The sequence below is a fragment of the Delphinapterus leucas genome, chromosome 9 (assembly GCF_059928025.1).
Source record: "Delphinapterus leucas isolate spDelLeu-1000000601 "Yukka" chromosome 9, BTC_Dleu_Yukka2, whole genome shotgun sequence".
Lineage (NCBI taxonomy): Eukaryota > Metazoa > Chordata > Mammalia > Artiodactyla > Monodontidae > Delphinapterus > Delphinapterus leucas.
In genome coordinates, this window is record NC_143137.1 from 61,149,648 (window position 1) to 61,172,101 (window position 22,454).

The 22,454-nt window shown below is 37.7% G+C and overlaps 1 protein-coding gene and 1 pseudogene across 2 annotated transcripts in view; both read left to right on the plus strand.

The window, feature by feature from the left end:
- The window catches only part of UMAD1 (UBAP1-MVB12-associated (UMA) domain containing 1), a 227,625-nt gene that overhangs the window by 11,223 nt on the left and 193,948 nt on the right, over nucleotides 1–22,454 (plus strand). The window lies entirely within an intron of this gene.
- The window catches only part of LOC149748419 (protein transport protein Sec61 subunit alpha pseudogene), a 76,129-nt pseudogene that overhangs the window by 1,258 nt on the left and 52,417 nt on the right, over nucleotides 1–22,454 (plus strand). The gene's annotated exons all lie outside the window — the stretch shown is intronic.

Genomic DNA, 22,454 nt, shown 5'->3' on the forward strand with positions numbered 1-22,454 from the left:
TGTTAAATAGTGTCTCCTAAATGTTAAGACTAGTTTATCTTCTATTATAAAATTAATACCTGCTAGTTATTAAAATTTTAGTGGGGCTTCCCTGGTGGCACAGTGGTTGAGAGTCCGCCTGCCGATGTAGGGGACATGGGTTCGTGCCCCGGTCCGGGAGGATCCCACACGCCGTGGAGCGACTGGGCCCGTGAGCCATGGCCGCTGAGCCTGCGCGTCCGGAGCCTGTGCTCCGCAACGGGAGAGGCCACAACAGTGAGAGGCCCGCGTACCACAAAAAAAAAAAAAAGATTTTAGTGGCTTTAAAAAATATTTCTTTCAACCAAATACTATGCTCTTCCCAAGGGGAATTCTGAAAAATAACATTTCCTTCATGTCATTGTGTCTTTCCCCCAAGGAAGAGATTTGCAGTCTTTAGATAGTTCTTCCCAGCAGTTCTCTACCAACAGGGTGGTGAGGAGGAACCAAAGCCCAGTGTCCCCTTGTGAAACGCATCCTCTTCTACTCTGGATTTCCTCCTGCCAACTTCAGCTCCTTCTCTGAGAGGATTTGCATGAACTCATAGAGTGTTTGCTTCTGGCGATGCTTCTCAGGTGTCTCCCTTTCCAGATTCTGGTTTCCTATCTCTTCTGTCTTTATCTTGGCCCAGTCATCCCAGAGTCCCTTGGCATTGGCAGATGGTCTGCGTGTCTTGAGGAGTAGAAGATGGCTCCTTGGGTTTATGGGTAATCCTGAACCTTCAGCTTAGGCCCTCTCGGCCTCTGACCCCACACATTCAGAAGGGTGGGTGGGTGGGTCTCTGCCTCTTGAGCCCTTCCCTTTAGGATCTGGTCTCTCACAGTAAGGATGCAAGGATTTTACCCCTCTGGCCCTCTTCTGTTTCTTGGCCTTAATCTGCCAGAGAGTTTTTCTCATGGCTGAATGTTACCGTAGAATATCCCATCTTTTCCACAGTCAAATTCTGGCAGGCCTGTGTGTTTTTCTGTATCTGCTTCCTGTGGCCTGGGACAGGGGCAGTAACTAGAGTGGTCAGAGTTACTTTCTCTCTGACCAGATCCCCTACGTCTGAGGTAAAGTAGTGGGGCATAGTCGGACCAGGGTTGGTGGTTTTTCTGGGGAGCCTCCTGACTGGGATAAAGTGGGGTGCCATGGGCACAACTGCTTCTCTGGCCCTTCTTACAGTGTCAGGAAATTGTGCCTTGCCTTCTAAGTCAGAACTGGCTCTGTCAACCCCAACTTCTGTTTCAAACGCTGCCAGTGTTGCTTCCCTTTTACCTGCTAAATTAGCCCCACTAACAGAAAAACTTCAGGGATGCCTCTAGTCTCCTGTATAGTTTCTGCCTCCTCAGGAGTTTCACAATAAATTCTTTCAGAAATTTGCTTCAGCAAAGCCTGGTTTTCCAAACTCTGTTCTGTATTCTTCATTTTAGAACACCTCTGTAATCTCAACACATGTGCAGAGAACTGTGCTCTTTTCTGTTGTTTCATGATTAGAAATCCACCTTATTCTCTCTGTTATCAAATAGGCATTCAAAGGCTGTGAGTCTAGTGCACTGACATGTCTGAGAGCACATACAGCTTCTACAGCTGGACTTCGTGAACTCTCGATACGTCTTCTTCACCTCTCTGGCTCTGTGGCCTGCCACTTTGCAGCATTACAGAGACAACTTTTAACCACAACTGAAAAAACCCCTGGTGCTGCTCTCTCTAAAATCTCCTTCAATGTCTGGTAGCTTGTAACATGAGGATGTTTCACTGCCTGTCTTATAACTACCCCAACAGGGGCCCCGTTTCCATGGTATTCTGCCTTAGCCTGTGAAGCTTCTGTTACGGACCTTTCCTTCCTAGGAAAGACTCGTTTAAGAAGTGGTCTTTAACTGAGCCTCAGAAGACAGAAATGTCCAAATTTGCTAATGCTTGAGGGAATTTCTAGCAATTAATTACTCATATGCTTTCATGTCCCAGCTGCTCCATCTGATATATCTAAGCTATAATGGTGCATTTTCCCAAAAGCTCACATGCCGTATTTTGAGGGGGTTTTCCTAGGGCCATCTTCGACTAAGCGGGATTGGTGTTGACTCCTGTACCATAGTCTTGTGGTTGGGAAATCATGGTGAGGCATCACTTACCTCCCAGTCCCAGGATTGTGATTTAATTTCAGGTGCCGCTGGTAGAACACCCTCATTCAGATGATCCAAGCAAGAGCAGACTCGCAAATGTTGGCTGAAGGCTTCTGGTCCTTCAGCTGCCATGTCTGCTGATGCTTGTCTCTGGTTAGTGTTATTTTTTCCCAGGTGCAAAGCTCCACTGCCCTCTACCATTTCCCATGAAAAATCCTTGTGTACCTACTGTTCTGATCTTAGTTACTCTCTTGAAGTTTTGATGCTGTCAGTCAGCATCATGTCTGGGTTCTCACTTCCTCTGTTCTTCTTTTTTCATCAGTAACACCATCTCCCTTTTTTCTCAGGAGCACCGCAGAGACTCTACAGTGAGTTGCAGGTAGAATGCTGACTCGAGCCAGACCCCTTGGGTTTATATCCTGGCTCTACAATTTACTGGAGTTTCCCTTGTAAGGGAGGCAAAACTTTACCTCTTGCCTCTTAGGGTCTCTGGCTGGGCCTGAGAATTAAATAGACATAGGACAGATGAACAGAAGAAAAGCATAAGGATTTTTACATGTACATGGGGACCCCCACAGGAGAATGAAGACCTAAAGAGGTGGCCAAACCTAGGTTCTCATATACCAGGTTGAGCAAAGAGGCAGTTGTGGAAAAGTAACTAAAATATGTGGGGATACTAAAGGAAGATGAGGGTTATTTTAACAGGCTCTGATTTTGTGGAGTTCTCTTGCCCCTGACTCTCCATCTCTGGTGGTAAGAAAGTTTCTTTCTTCCTGGCATTTTCCATAGGTTTCTTTTCTTTTCTTTTTTTTTATCTCCTGCTTTCAGGAAGAAAAGGGGAGGTCAGAGTGCCCTTCCTGCATCTGCTATTTTTCAAGTGCCTTTGGCTCAAAATAATTCTTATGCCAAAGTGGCATTTTGGGTTGGTATATCTGATACCCTTCATCATTTGGGGAAGTTACAAAACCTCCTGGGTGTCATTTAACTTATCTAGAAAATGAGCATGATAACAGTACCAACCCAATAGGGTTACTGAGGTGATTAAATGAGTTAATGTGTGTAATGTGCTGAGAACAACCATGTGAGTGAAGTGGTGGTGTTATCTCCACATACAGGGGAGGACTAAAAAGCTAGAGCTAGTTCCTCTAGCTTACATAGAGCAGATCTGGAGTGTGCCCAGGCATTCTGACTTCAGAGCCTGTCCTCTTAACCACTAAGGTATCCATCGTTTTTTTTTTTTTAAATAAATTTATTTATTTTTTGTCTGCATTCGGTCTTTGTTGCTGCGGGCGGACTTTCTCTAGTTGCAGCGAGTGGGGACTACTCTTTGTTGCGGTGCGCGGGCTTCTCATTGCGGTGGCTTCTCGTTGCGGAGCACGGGGCTCTAGGCGCACGGTCTTCAGTAGTTGTGGCGCACGGGCTCAGTAATTGTGGCTCGCGGGTTCTAGAGCACAGACTCAGTAGTCATGCGCACATGTTCAGTAGTCATGCGCACAGGCTTAGTTGCTTCGCGACCTGTGGGATCTTCCTGGCCCCGGGCTCAAACCTGTGTTCCCTGCATTGGCAGGCGGATTCTTAACCACTGCGCCACCAGGAAAGCCCTCCATCACTTAAAAAAAAAAAGGTCATATTATCATTTTAAAATTTAAGACATTAGTGACATTTTAAGCTCCTTTAAAAAAATTTAAATTGTGTTCATTAATTTTTAAAAGACAAAGTGCTGTGCTTTTTTGTTTATTTATTTATTTTTAATAAAAGAGGGTTGGTTGTATTATTATTCATAAAGTTTGGCTTTAATTTTGGCTGCCCCAAACTTTTCACTATTTAATATTTTAAGTATTTAAAACTATTGCATAAAACTCTAATCTCCTTAATGAAGTTGAGGTTGGAAGATGGTATATAGTCAGCCCTCTATATCAACAGATTCTGCATCTGTGGATTCAACGAACTTCAGATTGAAAATATTGAAAGAAAAAAAACCCCAGAATGTTCCACAAAAAGCAAAACTTGAATTTGCTATATGCCTAGCAACTATTTACATAGCATTTACATTGTATTAGGTATGATAAGTAATCTAGAAATGACTTAAAGTATACAGGAGGATATGCATAGGTTACATGCACATATATGCCGTTTTATAAAAGGGACTTGAGCTGCTGCAGATTTTAGTATAGGGGTACTACAGAAACCTAAGGACAACTATACATTGTTTAATTAGTAAAATATCCTTCAGCAGTTAAGGCCTTAACTAAATTGACTGATAAAAGTCAGGATAAATTATTAGGAATATAGTTAATTATCTTAAAAAACATGATGGCAACCTCTTTTTTTTTAGAAACTGATTTGTTCTAAGTTGCTTTTTTTATCATATGGTTCTATATTGCCATATATAGTATCTGCTTAGTCTCAGAGCATACTGTGTAAAATATTTTGAAAAGTACCAAGTAGGTCAAATGGTAGATATGAAACACTTTTATTAACATGACCCCATACTTTGACAGGTGTGTTTTGGTTATCATGTATCCACATAGCTTTCTTTGTTCTTATGTACAATAGATACATTGCAGGAAAATAAGTGTATATAAGTGTTTTTGTGTGTTTATTAACTTCTAAATGATACAACTAAGTAAAGACTTAGATTATATTTATACCAAAAACTTCTTATCAATATGGATTCTATAGAATTTGTTAGATTATCATCTTACTTGGCCTTTATAATGTATTTCTAAAAAGGTTAAATTATGTTGTTAAAAGTATAAATCATTTTTCCCACCTTGAGCATACCTCTTCCCCTAGGCAAGCCTTCCTGCTTAACACAAATAAGTTTTAGGTCACAGTTATTAGATGGCATTGCTGAGTTGCTGAAGTCAACACCCCATGACTTGAAATTGAGGGTCCAGGCAGAGCCTGGACACTTTTATTGATAATAGGAATATCTGGGCTGCTTGTACACATTTAGCTCACTTATGGACAGAAAGCTTTTTCCCCGTAAAGGTTTGCAAAGCTTTTAGCCTTTGTAAAATGTCGAACATGCTGAATAATAATAAGGAAAAAAAAAAGCCTTGTAGAAAAACATCCTTTCCCTGGTAACTAGTTTCTAGTCTCATAAGAAGGTACTATTCTTTCATTCAGTAATGAAGTTGTAGTAATCCTCTAGGGTACTCATTTTACACAAAAACAAATTGCAGTTTTCATTTGCATCACTGGGTGGCGATTTTTCTTAGTCTTACACTACTGTTTAAAACCCCAGAAAGGCTGGTACTATTTGTTATTACCAGGGTTTTCTTCTGTTATGACATGTTTAATTGTACTTTTAAGACATTATCTTTAGGTTGATTACAAATTTCCTACTGTAGTATGCAACCTCATAGTTATTTTAAATTAGGAAAAAGGGTATCTGTTGCCTAGATGTTGGTATATAACTTTCCAAAACTAAGAGAAAGGCATGAATTAGCTTATTATATTACAGCAAAAAAAAAAAAAAAAAAAGAAAGAAGGAAAAAAAGGAAAAATAACAGCGACAGGAAAAACTCATGGAAAATAAAATGAAAAAGAATAATTTGGATTACTGTTGTGTGTTCACTAACATTGGTGACCAGATACTGAATATAACTCTGGAGCACGCAGAATGAAATTGGACAAACACTATTATATAGATTAAAGGAATGGGGTTATAGTACAGCTGAAATTTATTGTGTTTTTCAGAATATGCACTTGCTTCTTAAAGTAGGGCATAAGAACTTCTAGTTTCCATTAAGCTAATTATTTTGTAAAACTGATTGACTTTAGAATCAGAATTTAGTAATTCACAGTGGCTTGGATTTCATCTTTTAAGTATTGATATTGAAATATGTACTTTAGTCTCACCTTCTGTTTTCCAGTTTAAATGATAAATGAGATTTTGGGAAATAGTCGGTTATTTTTAAGATTGTCTCCTACTGAATTCCTCATCGTGGGTATCAGTCAAACCATGTATACACACTAAAGTTAAACTATCACATTTTTAAATGGAACTTTTTAGATAATCTCTTCATCTCTGTACTCTTTCCTTTATTTAAAAGTGGAAATCTAGCTGTGTATAATAAAAATTTACATAAGGGACAGTAAGTCACTTTGATTCTTTCTAGGACTGAAGGCTTTAATTAAAACAACAAGGACAAAAAGTAAACAGATTTTCACCATGTGCTTTCTATTTTTACTCCCCATTCTTACAACAGAAGTATAATGAATCTTTAAAAAAATGGCGTTTATGGATTAAAAAAGCAACTGACCCTATTAATAACTCTTTACCCATGTATTGTGATATCCAGAAAAACTCAAATTGCAGTGAATTTACTTGGCAATCTTTGTGTTTTTACCCTTGACCTTTCAGTTCTAAAGGAGGTGTGCCAGGATTTTTCAACTAACTTCATCATGCAGCTGTTTATTTTCCCAATAAGAAATGTGAAGTCATGTGTCTAATGGGTAGAATTGACAGAATTTTCACATTCGTTGATTCCTAATTCTGGTTCACCTGTTACTCTAGCAGCATTCAGAAGTGAAACCATTAAGGCCTGGCTGTTCTGTGTGGGGTGTACCACCCTGCCTTGTCTCCTTAAGTGTGCAGGGTGAGAGGGAGCTTCGTGGGACAGGGGAGAGGTGTCCATTGTGCTGAGAAGCAGAACTGAGCCCTCTGTTGAACACAATTAGTTGTGAGGAAGTCACTCATGCTTTATTGGGGCTCAGTGGACTCAGCCGACTCAAATGTAAATTAGGGATCTGTCTCTCTAACTCAGAGGATCTAACCTTCTTGTGATTTAGGGGGCACTTTGAAAATATGCTGGTGCTGGGGCCTCATCCCTACATTCTGATTAGACAGGTCTGGGGTTTGGCCCAGACACTGGTATTTTTTTTCCAGAGTTCCCCAGATAGTTCTTGTGTACATGCAGGGCTGAGAACCACTGCAGTTCACTCTCTATAATTTAGTAATTGTATACCATCAAATAATGTGTTAAGACACTTTGAAAAAGACCTCACAAAAATACAAAGTTACAGTTTCTCTTCCACTGCAGTTGAGCCGTAAACAAATAAAAAAGCAAATAAAACCACAAAATTTCTAGGTTGAACATACTTCCTTTCAAACATTAAATAAAGAGCAGAAAGCTTCAGAATTCTAAGGAATGAAATCTTGTTTCTTAAAGTAATATATTTGGAAACTTAAAAAAATTTTTGTAATCAATGAAGCAGTTGAGAAGCATTTTGTTAATTATATAAATATGAATTCCGAGAGGCTTATGACTCTTTTTGTCTTTAGCCATAAGGCATCTAGAGTGACTTTAGGTAAAATTATTTGACAGATTAATACCTGTAAACTCTTCAGAGCAATTCTGAGGTATGTTTTCTTTGAACTGAAACCATCAGGCAGTCAGATTTTTAGTACACCTTTTTGGCAGTAGTTGACTGGTTTACTGTGGTACTGTTTCCTAGAAGGCACTTCTTCAGTAAAATACCAGTAGGGAAAAATTTTAAGTGTGCACACCATATTCCATAAATGGGTTTCCTATATATTTACTCAGAGGCTTTCGTAATGTCATATCTTCCACATCTGAGACTATTTAGCTGAAAAATTGTGATGAATAGCTTTTATATTTTGACTTACAGCCTCTTCTTATTTCATTCTGTTGAGGAAATAAATAATGAGGATGAGACTCTAAGTAGAATGTACAGTATGAGCTTTGCCGTTTCTACTAGTATTTCAGATAGAATTGGAAGACCTAAATATTGTCTTCCTACTAATCTTAATCATACTACAATATTCTTTTATATTTAAGTGGTTGTCTTATTCGGTATCTGTTTTTTTTCCCATTGAATGCAACCAAAACATATTACGAAGGGAAGAGTTCTTATTTAGGTCACACAGTAATCTTTCCAAATGTGGATTTCTGAAAATGTGTCTTATTCTTTCATCGTATCATGATAGAATTATGGTGTTACCTCATGATAGCAAACTAATCCTTTAGTAAACTAATCCAGAAGAAAAACATCTTAAACTAGTGTAAGATGGTCTTATTGTAGTAATCATCAACATTCTTGAGCGCTTTCTCTGTCTCGGGCACTCTGCTCCTTGTAAAAATGCTGCAGAATTCTGGGCCTGGCCCATACCTAGTAAAGCAGAATCTTTGAAACTATAGCCTAAGAATCAGCATTTTTTAAAAAAAGCAATGCAGGTGATTTTTATGCATGCTGATATTTGAGAATTGTTGGAATAATTCTGTTATAAGTTGTGGTAGGGGAAGAAAGCATTTTCAGGCAGTGGGACAGACTGTGTAAAGTATGTAGATTCAGAGGAATCTGGGACATATTCAGGGCCAGTAAAAAGTTCTTCAGGAGAGAGAGGAGATGTCGGGCCACTGATGAGGAACGAGTCTAGAACGGTGATTTTCAGTGGGCCTGTGTGCCATTCCGAGATATTAGAATTTTATCCTATTGGCAGTAATGACCTATCAGATATCTGACCATTTCAAAACAGTGAAGTAGTGTTTTGGTTTTTATTTTATTGGAAATTTATTAATTGAAAAAAATGGAGATAATTTAACAATTTCATCCAGTTGAGAATTATTTGTTAATGAAAACAGTGATCATCTCCTGAATTTATCACTGAAAAGGTGTGCCTGTATATTCATACTTGATGGACAGGATATGACAGAAACAACACACAGTTGAACTGTATGGGGCCATCGTGCTGCAAGTCATTTTGTCAGACACCTCAAGTTTCACCTTTTCTACCTTTTAGTTTCAACATGATATAGGGACAGAAACTACTAGTTGTCCTTCAATATCTGTTTATCTTTCTTTCTTAGTTAATAGCATTTTTATCTTGCCATGTGGCCATTTCGCAGTTAGACGTGGAATTTTGATGAAGTTTCTGGCCAGTGTGATATAAGAAGAAACGTTGTATTGCAGGTTTTAGGGAACCTTTTAAAAACACAGCTGGTATGTACCTTCCATCTCTCCACTGCCACTAACTTTGCTCACCCTGGAGTGTGGATGTGATGATTTGGTAGCGGACTAGCCGCCATCTTGGACCATGAGGACTAGACTGCATTGTGAGGGTAACTGAAGAATAAGCTGGGAAGAGCCTGGGTCCTTAAAGACTGTGGAGTTGCCACAACAGCCCTGTGATGTGAGAACTCCCTTATGTGAGACAGGAGCAAACTTCTGTTCTGTGGTAGCCACTGCTCTACTGACATTTTGTCATTTGCGGATGAACCAAACCCTAACTAATGTACGTGCTGAACTGGAAATCATAATATTTGGATTCTAAGTTCCATAATTTTCTTGCTGTGTGATCAAGCAGGCTACTTACCATTTCAGCCTAATTTTCCTTACATATAAAAAGTTAATAGCATTATGGAGTCCTCATTACATTTTAAAGAAGAAGAATGAGAGGGAACTTTACACAGACTTCTTCATAGACAGAAGTGAGTACTAAGAAGTTTTAATTCACTTGCTAATTCTGATCAGCTCAGTGAAATGCCTGGGCGAATGATTCTGAGCCAGCCTCTAGGTTTAGCTGGAGAGAATGTTGTGATCCTTAATTTATGTTGTAGGCAAGGGAACGGTAAGTTCCCTACGAGTGCCCAATATAGGTCTTTCCTCCACTCCCACTGGAAGGCCACTGCGTGCTTCTGCAATGAGTGCACCAGAAAGTTCGTTCATATCCACTAAAAGCTGAAATGTCTAAAGTGTGCATTAACTAGTGGAACGTTATTAAAGAATTGAGAATTGCTGCTACACTCTAGTTATCAGTTAAGTTAGAAACTGATTCATTCCCTACAATTGGTATTTCCATCAAAAATGGCATATACGTTTATGGCTATACATGTGTGTGTATGTATGTGTGTGTGTGGTATTTTTAAGGAAATGTATTAAGTATACTGTACTGAAGCCTTACGTCATAGTATTAATGACTTAAAGCTGTCATTGTTCTGAGATTTTTCAGTATTCTAAGTCAAATAGCTCAGCTCTAAACTTAGGGAATGACTTATTTTTATTTCTGGCATCTATTATTTCCTGATGCACAAGCTGAAAATATGCTTGGCAGCACCAAAGGAAAACTGTAACCCTTAAAATAGTTTGTTGATGGCTTGCTTACTTAAAGGAATTGATAACTGTGAAAACCAGTGATCATCCCAGTTGCTATCACTATGTTAAGGGGTTCTTAGCCATGATGAGTTTGAGAGCCTGAGTGGAGTGATCTGTAAGCCTCCTGAAATTATAGGCAAAATGTTGTATTTGCATTTTGGGGTGAGAAGGGTCTCTGAATTTCATCAGATTCTCAAAAATCTGTGACCCTAAAAAGGTTAAATAACCACTTTTCTAGATGTTGCTATGAATACTGACGTTTACTAGCCACTTGGGCTATGGGATTGTAGGGTATTTTTAGTTTAATGCCAGAGATAGCATAGTCATTGTCAGAGGCAGGTTACACACCATTGGCCACCTTTACTAGTTTGGCTTCAGAAAATAGGATGACTTCTGAGCAGCTAAATAAAAATTAGGGAATAATTACCACTAGGTAAGATACACAGCAGATGAGTGATGTCTGTAAGGAGGTTACAATCTACATCACAAGAGATACAAAAATAGAAGTGAAGTAACAGTACAAAACGATAACATCAAACACTTAAGATATTTGATAGAATGACTTGTACCGTGATGGTCCCAGACAGTTCATTACTTTGACATTGTCAAACTAATGTCTTAACAGTATCAACCTGGTGTGAGTATACTTGCATACTTTTTCAGTGATGCATTCAGGACATGGTGCTGCAGTTAGTTTTTTCATTTAAAAAACTGAAAAATAGGCAGATGATAATGGGTATGTATAGATCCCAGACTGTGGTTGGGGCACCTTTTTACTTGTTATATTAAACGTGTGATCAGTAATTAGTAATGATGGTTTGCCTCTGCATGGACCTCTCAGTGTTCTAACCAGGATATTTTGCTGCTCCCAGGCCCAGGGCCCAGTGTGTCCTGTGTGCAGAGCGCCCGGCCTGCTTCACTTTGTCCATACCCTCCTGCAGTCAGATCCCACGTGAAATTTTGTCTTTCGCTGTCTACAGTTTCTAGATAGCTCTGTCTTTGATCTCATAGTGTACATTTTCTCCTATCATTTATTTACTTCTTAATTACATAGTACATTGTAGCAGCTGCTAGATTATTGTTTCATAATGTTATTTAAACTTTTTAAAAATGTTTTGCCACTTGGATGGTAACCTTACAGATCGCTCGTCTGCTGTGTATCTTACATAATAACCAGCACAAGGACTTCCATAAAGTATATCCTCCATCCACTGATTGTTAAAATGTTTTGGAATGACTTCTAAATCATTTACTATTTGGTTAGAAAACTTGGTAATGTCTCCTGTTAAGGTGTTTTTCCAGTGAAAATATATCTGTGTTTAACTTATGTCACCCATCACCTGGACAAATTACACAAATTTTAGTTATTGTATTAATGCAAAGTGAATTAAGCATTAGGAGCAGATTTGCCTACCCCAAATCCATTCCCCCTCCTTCCACACTTCAAAGTATTCACCTTCTGCTGCATGATCACATGATTCAAGAGATGCTGGCTTTCTTCCTAGCTGTGGGAGGGCAGTTCTGATTTGTCTCAACCAGTCAGGGTGGCCCAGTCCACCTTGCCAGCAGTTGGTTTCAGAATGGGCACCTGTGACAATTCTGACTAACTGGACATGAAGGGCTCATAGGCAGATACTGCAGAGACAGCCACCCCTTCCCTGGTAGCTGTTTTATCTGGATGAAATGCCTGATGAGGTTACATCCATTGTTGCTATCTTTGCTGAGGGGAGGTAACCTAAGACAGAGGGAACATGTTGAAGATGGCAGAATAAAATGAGGATGCAGCGTGGTCCATGATGACACTGCTGAACTGATAGATTTACTAGCCTGGGAACTGTTGATCTCTGGGCTTCTTGTTAGGTGAGATAATAAGTTCCTTGGTTAAAGTTTAAGCCACTTTTAGATAGACTTCTGTTACTTGCAGCTGAAAATGTCTGGACTGATGTTTGACAAGGGTGCTTGTAATGCTACATCCTCCTGGATATCTTTTTTGGTAGGGCCCCTCTTATTGTCCAGTTTATTGTCCAGACTTCATTATATATATATATATCTCAATCAAGTTCTTCAGTTGATGTATATATAGGCAAAGTTTATATTTATGTCTTACAAAACTCACTGTTTTTAACAAAACAGTGTGTGAAAATAATCTTGAGCAACATTTCAAATGAAATGACTAGATTGCCAGAGTCATATGTAAACATTTCGAAAGGCCCGCCTAGTGGCAGCAGAAGGATGTGCACCTTGGATATTGCTGGTGCCAAAGGAGGCCAGGCTTCCGCTACAAAGCAACTGGTGAACAACTGTAATAATTGTTTGGTGATCAGGAGAGGAGTTTAACATAGTAACATCATTATTTGCTGCTTATATCAATACATAGGCATTTTATTATGTTTTAGTTATACTTTAAGAAATTGGTTGGTAGGTTTAGATTGATGTGTCACACGTTGTAATTTGTCCTATCTGAAGTAATGAGGAATAGGCTCCCTGGCACATTTTCCTACATATCCAGTTTCCAGGAATGGGTTACGGACATTACGTAGGCAGTTCCTTTCTAATACGAACCAGGTATTTTATTGTCAGCAGTCCTTCTAATGAGAATATGGTCTTAAACTTATTGTAATATTGACTTACAGAAACTCACCTATATGACTCATATATCTTTATGTGTTACAGATTTAGAAATGTACCATTCTCAAAAATGCTGAAGGCAATAAGTGAAACCATAATCCTTTTTTTAAACATGGAAAATTGGGAGAAAAATTAAAATGTCTGTTTCCTTTTATCATCCCAAATAGTTCTAAAGTCATTTTTTAAAGTTTAAAACCAATACCTATTATATTTTTACTTGAATTGCACATTAATTATACTCAATACATCAGTTTTTAAACCAGAGTTTTTAAAGGCAATAGTAAAAATTTCATTCATCTTATTTTTAAATGTTTACATTTTAAAATTATAAATTGCACTACGATTTATAATTTATAACATTCTGCTATTAAAGTGTGGGAGTGAGGCAGCATATAATTTTTAGGGCTGGAAGGAGATCTTAGGGATAATTCTAAATAGCCTCATATGTAAATATTTATAATTGAAAGTTGTATATTCAGAATACCTTGAAGTATGTATATTCTTTTGCTTAAGGAAAGAAAGGAAGGTAAATAGAGTATAGAATCTGCCTTATATAAAATACCAAATTATGATATGAACCAATTATGGTAAAAGCATTCCCTTCACAGTGAGATATAAATGCCTTTCTAGCCTGTGGGCATCTTTTTATTACTAAAGTTGGGTTAAATTTACCACCATAAAAATTCAATTATGATTTCTACCTGTTATGAAAATATGCTAATGCATCCAAATATATTTTAATATTCTCAGTTCAGATATACTAAAACGTTTTCCATTCCCTAAAGGAGTGCAGCTCCTTTTAGGTCTCCAAGGTTACAGGACCTTGAAGCATGTGGGAGCTCAGCGTGGTACAAACCTGTATTTCTCAAGTTGTGTTCCTCGTGAACCTTCCTGGAGCTGGGCAGAGGTCTTACACCGCCAAAACTGGATAATGGTGGTCTTTTCACAGTTATTCAGAAAAAAGAAGCTGATGGAATTTTAGGTTTTTCATTCTGAAATGTTTCTTAAATTGGGGAAAGAGCCAACATTAAGTTTAAAAGCAGGTATTAGGCAGATAACTTGTATGAATAAGGAGCAAAGGGGTTATTTAAGGAATAACTCACCAACAGACAATCATATTCACTTCTATAGCTGTTTTGTTCTTTGAACATCTGTAGTCATAGTCATGGTTTTATATTCTTTTTTATAGCCTAAAATAAAATAAATTGAACATTAATGGCAATTTAAACTTAGAATAACTAAGCATAAAATATTGTTTAAAATTATAGTTTGTGTGGTAGAGTTTGAAATACCAGTGTTTCATCATGTTCTGCAAAGAGCATTTTGACTATCAGGCACTTCACGACCTTCACTGTGAGAAGAGATTACATTTTGAAGGAGAACATAACTCTGATGCTGATTTTCTTTCTCAGCTTATGCAGTTCAAATCGCTTTACTAGGGCACAGATTCCTCATGTGGTGAATGAGAGAGTCAATTAGATTTTTATCTCTAAAGTTTTGGTTTGTTTTTAATAGCTTAACATTTTAGTGATACCTTTTGGGTTCTATGTATTTAAGGAGACTGACACATCCCTCAATTTATTCTAATCTCTGTTGGAATAAATTGATAGTACTGAAGTGCTTTCTGATACATTGAGTTATTTTTCAGGAGGGCAAGAAATTGGTCCACCAGCTGCCAACCAAAAGTCAGTCTGAAGATTTTTTTTTAGTTGAAATTTTATGTGGCTAATAGCCCCAATTTAGCCCTGAGTAGTCTTTTATTAAAATAGTCCTGAAAACAGAAGGAAAAATTTATAACCATACGAAAATGTAAGGGTGACAGACAGCTTAATGCCAGAATCTGGGATGCAGTGAGACTGAGAAAAAACTAGCTAATCTTCTGCACATGGTACAGTATGTTGAGACCTACATCTTAAGAACATAGAACTTGGCAGTTATCCCACTGTATCCCTAGGATTCTGTTCTGTGAAGGAAGCCGAGGACTTTGTTCCTTATTTCTGCACTTCCCTCACACATATCACTATCTTTCTTCATTCCGGCAAACAGCTGGTCAGCAAGCAGAGGAGGCCCTGTGGTGATGGAGGGCAACTGGGGGGTATAGTTTCCACTAGTAAAACAATGTAGGCAGGAATCGAGATAAAATTGGTGCTGGTAGAAGTGATGTTGAAAATCTTATTTTTTATAAGGACCAAGAGGTAGCAATAGGAGGAAAAATACATTCCAAGAGAGAAGAGTTACATTGGGTGAAAGCCTAGGAAAAACATGCAAATCTATTGAGTGCTGTGTGCACCAGCCTGCCTCCAGCTGGTGGGAATTTATATTTGCACAATCTTTCTGGAAGACAGATGGGCAATATGTATCAGAAGCTTTAAAGAAGTAGATCCCCTTTGCCTTAGAAATTCCACTTTTAGTAATTTATCATCAAAATGTAAACAAATGCAGTTTATAAGGTGGCATGTTGAGCATAAACCTTTTTGTTATATATATATTTTATATGCTTAAAAAACCTTTGAAAGGAAAATCATTTATTTACCTATGGACCTTATGATTACAGGTGATTTAATTTTTTCTTCCTTTTGACTATTTATATTTGCCTAATTTGATTACTTACATTTATTGCAATTAATATATATTACTTGTATAACCCCAAAGTCAAAAAAGAGCCTCAAAGATGTATGTCCCTGAATTCTTGACTCTCTCATGAAAACAAGTTGTCCGAAAAGCGGAAGTGCATTTTACTCTTACTACTGAAATTTCATTGTGCTTCTTGTTTCCAATTCACCAAACACTGATCAAGTAAATATAAATACTGTTAGTTTCTCCTAAAATATTTATGTTAATAATTATAAATATTATTTTAGTAGATTTAAGGCCAGAGTATAGTATCATCTTCAACTTTTCATTCATTTTGCAGTAACTTAATACTTTATAGCATTTCTTAGAGGAAAAAATGTATTGGGAAAAGGCGTTCACCAACTTATTTCAGTTTCTCTCTCCTGTTTTCCTGGATGTTGATAATTCTTTTATTCCCTAAATACCTTTATGAAACCAGAATTTCCAATGTATCAGGAGGCATCCTTCAAACATTAAGGTCAATTTTAAGATGAAATTTCACTGTATTTTAAAAATCACTTATGGAAACCATGTAATTTTTAGTGGATTGCACAAACTTGTACCCTGTTTAATTTTGTGTACTCTACTCCTTGGCAAATTTTTTTACATTGAAGTATAGTTGATTTACAATGCTGTGTAATTTCTGCTGTACAGAAAAGTGATTCAGTTATACACATATATACATTCCTTTTTAAAATATTCTTTTCCGTTATGGTTTATCACAGGATACTGAATATAGTTCCCTGTGCTATACAGTACGACCTTGTTGTTTATCCATCCTATAAGTAATATTTTGCATCTACTAACCCCAAACTCCTCCTACTCCATCCCTCCCCCAGCCCCCTTCCCCCTGGCAACACGAGTCTGTTCTCTATGTCCATGAGTCTGTTTCTGTTTCATAGATAGGTTCATTTGTATCATATTTTAAATTCCACATATGTGATATCATATGATGTTTGCTTCCTCTGTCTGGCTTACTTCACTTATGATAATCTCTAGTTGCATCCATCTTGGTGCAAATGACATTATTTCATTCCTTTTTATGGCTGAGTAATAATCCATTGTATATAAGTATCACAGCTTTTTTTGTTTTTTAACATCTTTATTGGAGTATAATTGCTTTAAAATGGTGTGTTAGTTTCTGCTTTATAACAAAGTGAATCACTTATACATATACATATATCCCCATATCTCTTCCCTCTTGTGTCTCCCTCCCTCCCACCCTCCCTATCCCACCCCTCTAGGTGGCCACAAAGCACCGAGCTTATCTCCCTGTGCTATGTGGCTGCTTCCCACTAGCTATCTGTTTTACATTTGATAGTGTATATATGTCCATGCCACTCTCTCACTTTGTCCCAGCTCACCCTTCCCCTTCCCTGTATCCTCACGTTCATTCTCTAGTAGGTCTGCGCCTTTATTCCTGTCTTGCCCCTAGGTTCTTCATGAGCTTTTTTTTTTTTTAGATTCCATATATATGTGTTAGCATACAGTATCATACAGTATTTGTTTTTCTCTTTCTGACTTACTTCACTCTGTATGACACTCTCTAGGTCCTTCCACCTCACTACAAATAACTCAGTTTCATTCCTTTTTATTGCTGAGTAATAGTCCATTGTATATATGTGCCACATCTTCTTTATCCATTCATCTGTTGATGGACACTTAGGTTGCTTCCATGTCCTGGCTATTGTAAATGGAGCTGCAATGAAAATTTTGGTACATGACTATTTTTGAATTATGATTTTCTCAGGGTATATGCCCAGTAGTGAGATTGCTGGGTCGTATGGTAGTTCTATTTTTAGTTTTCAAAGGAACCTCCATACCATTCTCCATAGTGGCTGTATCAATTTACATTCCCACCAACAGAGCAAGAGGGTTCCCTTTTCTTCACACCCTCTCCAGCATTTATTGTTTGTAGATTTTTTGATGATGGCCATTCTGACTGGTGTGAGGTGATACCTCATTGTAGTTTTGATTTGCATTTCTCTAATGATTAGTGATGTTGAATATCCTTTCATGTGTTTGTTGGCAATCTGTATATCTTCTTTGGAGAAATTTCTATTTAGGTCTTCTGCCCATTTTTGCATTGGGTTGTTTGGTTTTTTGATATTGAGTAGCATGAACTGCTTGTAAATTTTGGAGATTAATCCTTTGTCAGTTGCTTCATTTGCAAGCATTTTCTCCCATTCTGAGGGTTGTCTTTTCGTCTTGTTTATGGTTTCCTTTGCTGTGCAAAAGCTTTGAAGTTTCATTAGGTCCCATTTGTTTACTTTTGTTTTTATTTCTATTTCTCTAGGAGGAGGGTCAAAAAGGATCTTGCTGTGATTTATGTCATAGAATGTTCTGCCTATGTTTTCCTCTAAGAGTTTGTTAGTGTCTGACCTTACATTTAGGTCTTTAATCCATTTTGAGTTTATTTTCGTGTATGGTGTTAGGGAGTGTTCTAATTTCATTCTTTTACATTTAGGAGTCCAGTTTTCCCAGCACCACTTTTTGAAGAGGCTGTCTTTTCTCCACTGTATATTTTTGCCTCCTTTATCAAAGATAAGGTGACCATATGTGAGTGGGTTTATCTCTGGGCTTTCTGTCCTGTTCCATTGATCTACATTTCTGTTTTTGTGCCAGTACCATACTGTCTTGATTACTGTGGCTTTGTAGTATAGTGTGAAGTCAGGGAGCCTTATTCCTCCAGCTCTGTTTTTTGTTCTCAAGATTGCTTTGGCTATTCGGGGTCTTTTGTGTTTCCATACAAATTGTGAAATTTTTTGTTCTAGTTCTGTGAAAAATGCCAGTGGTAGTTTGATAGGGATTGCATTGAACCTGTAGATTGCTTTGGGTAGTATAGTCATTTTCACAATGTTGATTCTTCCAATCCAAGAACATGGTATATCTCTCCATCTGTTTGTATCATCTTTAATTTCTTTCATCAGTGTCTTAAATTATCTGCATACAGGTCTTTAGTCTCCTTAGGTAGGTTTAGTCCTAGATATTTTATTCTTTTTGTTGCCATGGTAAACGGGAGTGTTTTCTTAATATCTCTTTCAGATTATTCATCATTAGTGTATAGGAATGCAAGAGATTTCTGTGCATTAATTTTATATCCTGCTACTTTACCAAATTCATTGATTAGCTCTAGTAGTTTTCTGGTAGCATCTTTAGGATCCTCTATGTATAGTATCATGTCATCTGCAAACAGTGACAGCTTTACTTCTTCTTTTCCGATTTGGATTCATTTTATTTCCTTTCCTTCTCTGATTGCTGTGGCTAAAACTTCCAAAACTATGGTGAATAATAGTCGTGAGGGTGGGTGGTCAACCTTGTCTTGTTCCTGATCTTAGTGGAAATGGTTTCAGTTTTTCACCGTTGAGAACGATGTTTGCTGTGGGTTTGTCATATATGGTCTTTATTATGTTGAGGAAAGTTCCCTCTATGCCTACTTTCTGGAGGGTTTTTATCATAAATGGGTGTTGAATTTTGTCGAAAGCTTTCTCTGCATCTATTGCTATGATCATATGGTTTTTCTCCTTCAATTTGTTAGTATGGTGTATCACATTGATTGATTTGCATGTACTGAGGAATCCTTGCATTCCTGGGATAAACCCCACTTGATCCTGGTGTATGATCCTTTTAATGTGCTGTTGGATTCTGTTTGCTAGTATTTTGTTGAGGACTTTTGCATCTATGTTCATCAGTGACATTGGCCTGTAGTTTTCTTTCTTTGTGACATCTTTGTCTGGTTTTGGTATCAGGGCGATGGTGGCCTCGTAGAATGAGTTTGGGAGTGTTCCTCCCTCTGCTATATTTTGGAAGAGTTTGAGAAAGATAGGTGTTAGCTCTTCTCTAAATGTTTGATAGAGTTCACCTCTGAAGCCATCTGGTCCTGGGTTTTTTTTTTTGTTGGAAGATTTTAAATCACAGTTTCAACTTCAGTGATTGTGACTGGTCTGTTCATATTTTCTGTTTCTTCCTGGTTCAGTCTTGGCAGGTTGTGCTTTTCTAAGAATTTGTCCATTTCTTCCAGGTTGTCCATTTTATTGGCATATAGTTGCTTGTAGTAATCTCTTATGATCCTTTGTATTTCTGCAGTATCAGTTTTCACTTGTCCTTTTTCATTTCTAATTCTATTGATTTGAGTCTTCTCCCTTTTTTTCTTGATGAGTCTGGCTAATGGTTTATCAACTTTGTTTATCTTTTCAAAGAACCAGCTTTTAGTTTTATTGATCTTTGCTATCGTTCCTTCATTTCTCTTTCAATTATTTCTGATCGGATTTTTGATTTCTTTCCTTCTGCTAACTTTGGGGTTTTTTTGGTTCTTCTTTCTCTAATTGCTTTAGATGTAAGGTTAGGTTGTTTATTTGAGGTGTTTCTTGTTTCTTGAGGTAGGATTATATTGCTATAAACTTCCCTCTTAGAACTGCTTTTGCTGCATCTCTTAGGTTTTGGGTCATCATGTTTTCATTGTCATTTGTTTCTAGGTGTTTTTAGATTTCCTCTTTGATTTCTTCAGTGGTCTCTTGGTTATTAAGTAGTGTATTGTTTAGCCTCCATGTGTTTGTAGTTTTTACAGATTTTTTTCCTGTGATTGATATCTAGTCTCATGGTGTTGTGGTCAGAAAAGATACTTGATATGATTTAAATTTTCTTAAATTTACCAAGGCTTGATTTGTGACCCAAGATATGACCTATCCTGGAGAATGTTCCATGAGAACTTGAGAAGAAAGTGTATTCTGTTGTTCTTGGATGGAATGTCCTATAAATATCAATCAAGTCCATCTTGTTTAATGTATCATTTAAAGCTTGTGTTTCCTTATTTTTTCTCATTTTGGATGATCTGTCCATTGGTGAAAGTGGGGTGTTATAGTCCCCTAGTATGATTGTGTTACTGTCGTTTTCCCCTTTTATGGCTGTTAGTATTTGCCTTATGTATTGAGGTGTTCCTGTGTTGGGTGCATAAATATTTACAATTGTTATATCATCTTCTTGGATTGATCCCTTGATCATTATGTAGTGTCCTTCTTTGTCTCTTGTAATAGTCTTTGTTTTAAAGTCTGTTTTGTCTGATATGAGAATTGCTACTTCAGCTTTCTTTTGAATTCCATTTGCATGGAATATCTTTTTCCATCCCCTCGCTTTCAGTCTGTATGTGTCCCTAGGTCTGAAGTGGGTGTCCTGCAGACAGCATATATATGGGTCTTGTTTTTGTATCCATTCAGCCAGTCTATGTCTTTTGGTTGGAGCATTTAACCCATTTACATTTAAGGTAATTATCGATATGTATGTCCCTATTACCATTTTCTTAATTGTTTTGCGTTTGTTATTGTAGGTCTTTTCCTTCACTTGTGTTTCCTGCCTAGAGAAGTTCCTTTAGCATTTTTTGTATAGCTGGTTTGGTGGTGCTGTATTCTCTTAGCTTTTGCTTGTCTGTAAAGGTTTTAATTTGTCCGTCAAAGCTGAATGAGATCCTTGGTGGGTAGAGTAATCTTGGTTGTAGGTTTTTCCCCTTCATCACTTTAAATATGTCCTGTCACTCCCTTCTGGCTTGCAGAGTTTCTGCTGAAAGATCGGCTGTTAACCTTATGAGGATTCCCTTGTATGTTATTTGTTGTTTTTTCTTGCTGCTTTTAATATTCTTTCTTTGTAATTAATTTTTGATAGTTTGATTAATATGTGTCTTGGCGTGTTTCTCCTTGAATTTATCCTGTATGGGACTCTCTGTGCTTCCTGGACTTGATTAACTATTTCCTTTCCCATATTAGGGAAGTTTTCAACTATAGTCTCTTGAAATATTTTCTCAGTCCCTTTCTTTTTCTTTTTTTCTCCTGGGACCTGTATAATTCGAATGTTGGTGCATTTAATGTTGTTCCAGAGGTCTCTGAGACTGTCTTCAATTCTTTTCATTCTCTTTTCTTTATTCTGTTCTGCAGTAGTTATTTCCACTATTTTATCTTCCAGGTCACTTATCCATTTTTCTGCCTCAGTTATTCTACTGATCCCTTCTAGAGAATTTTTAATTTCATTTATTGTGTTGTTCATCACTGTTTGCTCGTTAGTTCTTGTAGGTCCTTGTTAAACGTTTCTTGTATTTTCTCCTTTCTTTTTCCAAGTTTTTGGATCATCTTTACTATCATTTTTCTGAATTCTTTTTCAGGTAGACTGCCTATTTCCTCTTCATTTGTTAGGTCTGGTGGGTAACCTTGCTCCTTCATCTGCTGTTTGTTTCTCTGTCTTCTCATTTTGCTTAAATTACTGTGTTTGGGGTCTCCTTATCGCAGGCTGCAGGTTCCTCGTTACCGTTGTTTTTGGTGTCTGCCCCCAGTGGCTAAGGTTGTTTCGGTGGGTTGCACAGGCTTCCTGGTGGAGGGGACCAGTGCCTGTGTTCTGGGGGATGAGGCTGGATCTTGTCTTTCTGGTGGGCAGGTCCACGTCTGGTGGTGTGTTTTGGGGTGTCTGTTGACTTATTATGATTTTAGGCAGCCTCTCTGCTAATGGGTGGGGTTATGTTCCTGTCTTGCTAGTTGTTTGGCATAGGGTGTCCAGCACTGTAGCTTACTGGTCGTTGAGTGGAGCTGGGTCTTGGTGTTGAGATGGAGATCTCTGGGAGACTTTCGCTGGTTTATATTACGTGGAGCTGGGAGGTCTCTTGTGGACCAATGTCCTGAACTTGGCCGTCCCACCTCAGAGGCACAGCCCTGATGTCTTGCTGGAGCACCAATCGCCTGTCATCCACACAGCTCAGAATAAAAGGGAGGAAAAAAGAAATAAGATAAAATAAAGTAAAATAAACTTATTGAAATAAAAAAATTTTTTAAGTAATGAAAAAAAAGAAAGAAAGAAGAGAGCAACCAAACCAAAAAACAAATCCACCAGTGATAACAAGCGCTAAACACTATACTAAAAAAAACAAAAACAAACAAAAAAAACGGACAGACAGCACCCTATGACAAATGGTAAAAGCAAAGCTATACAGAC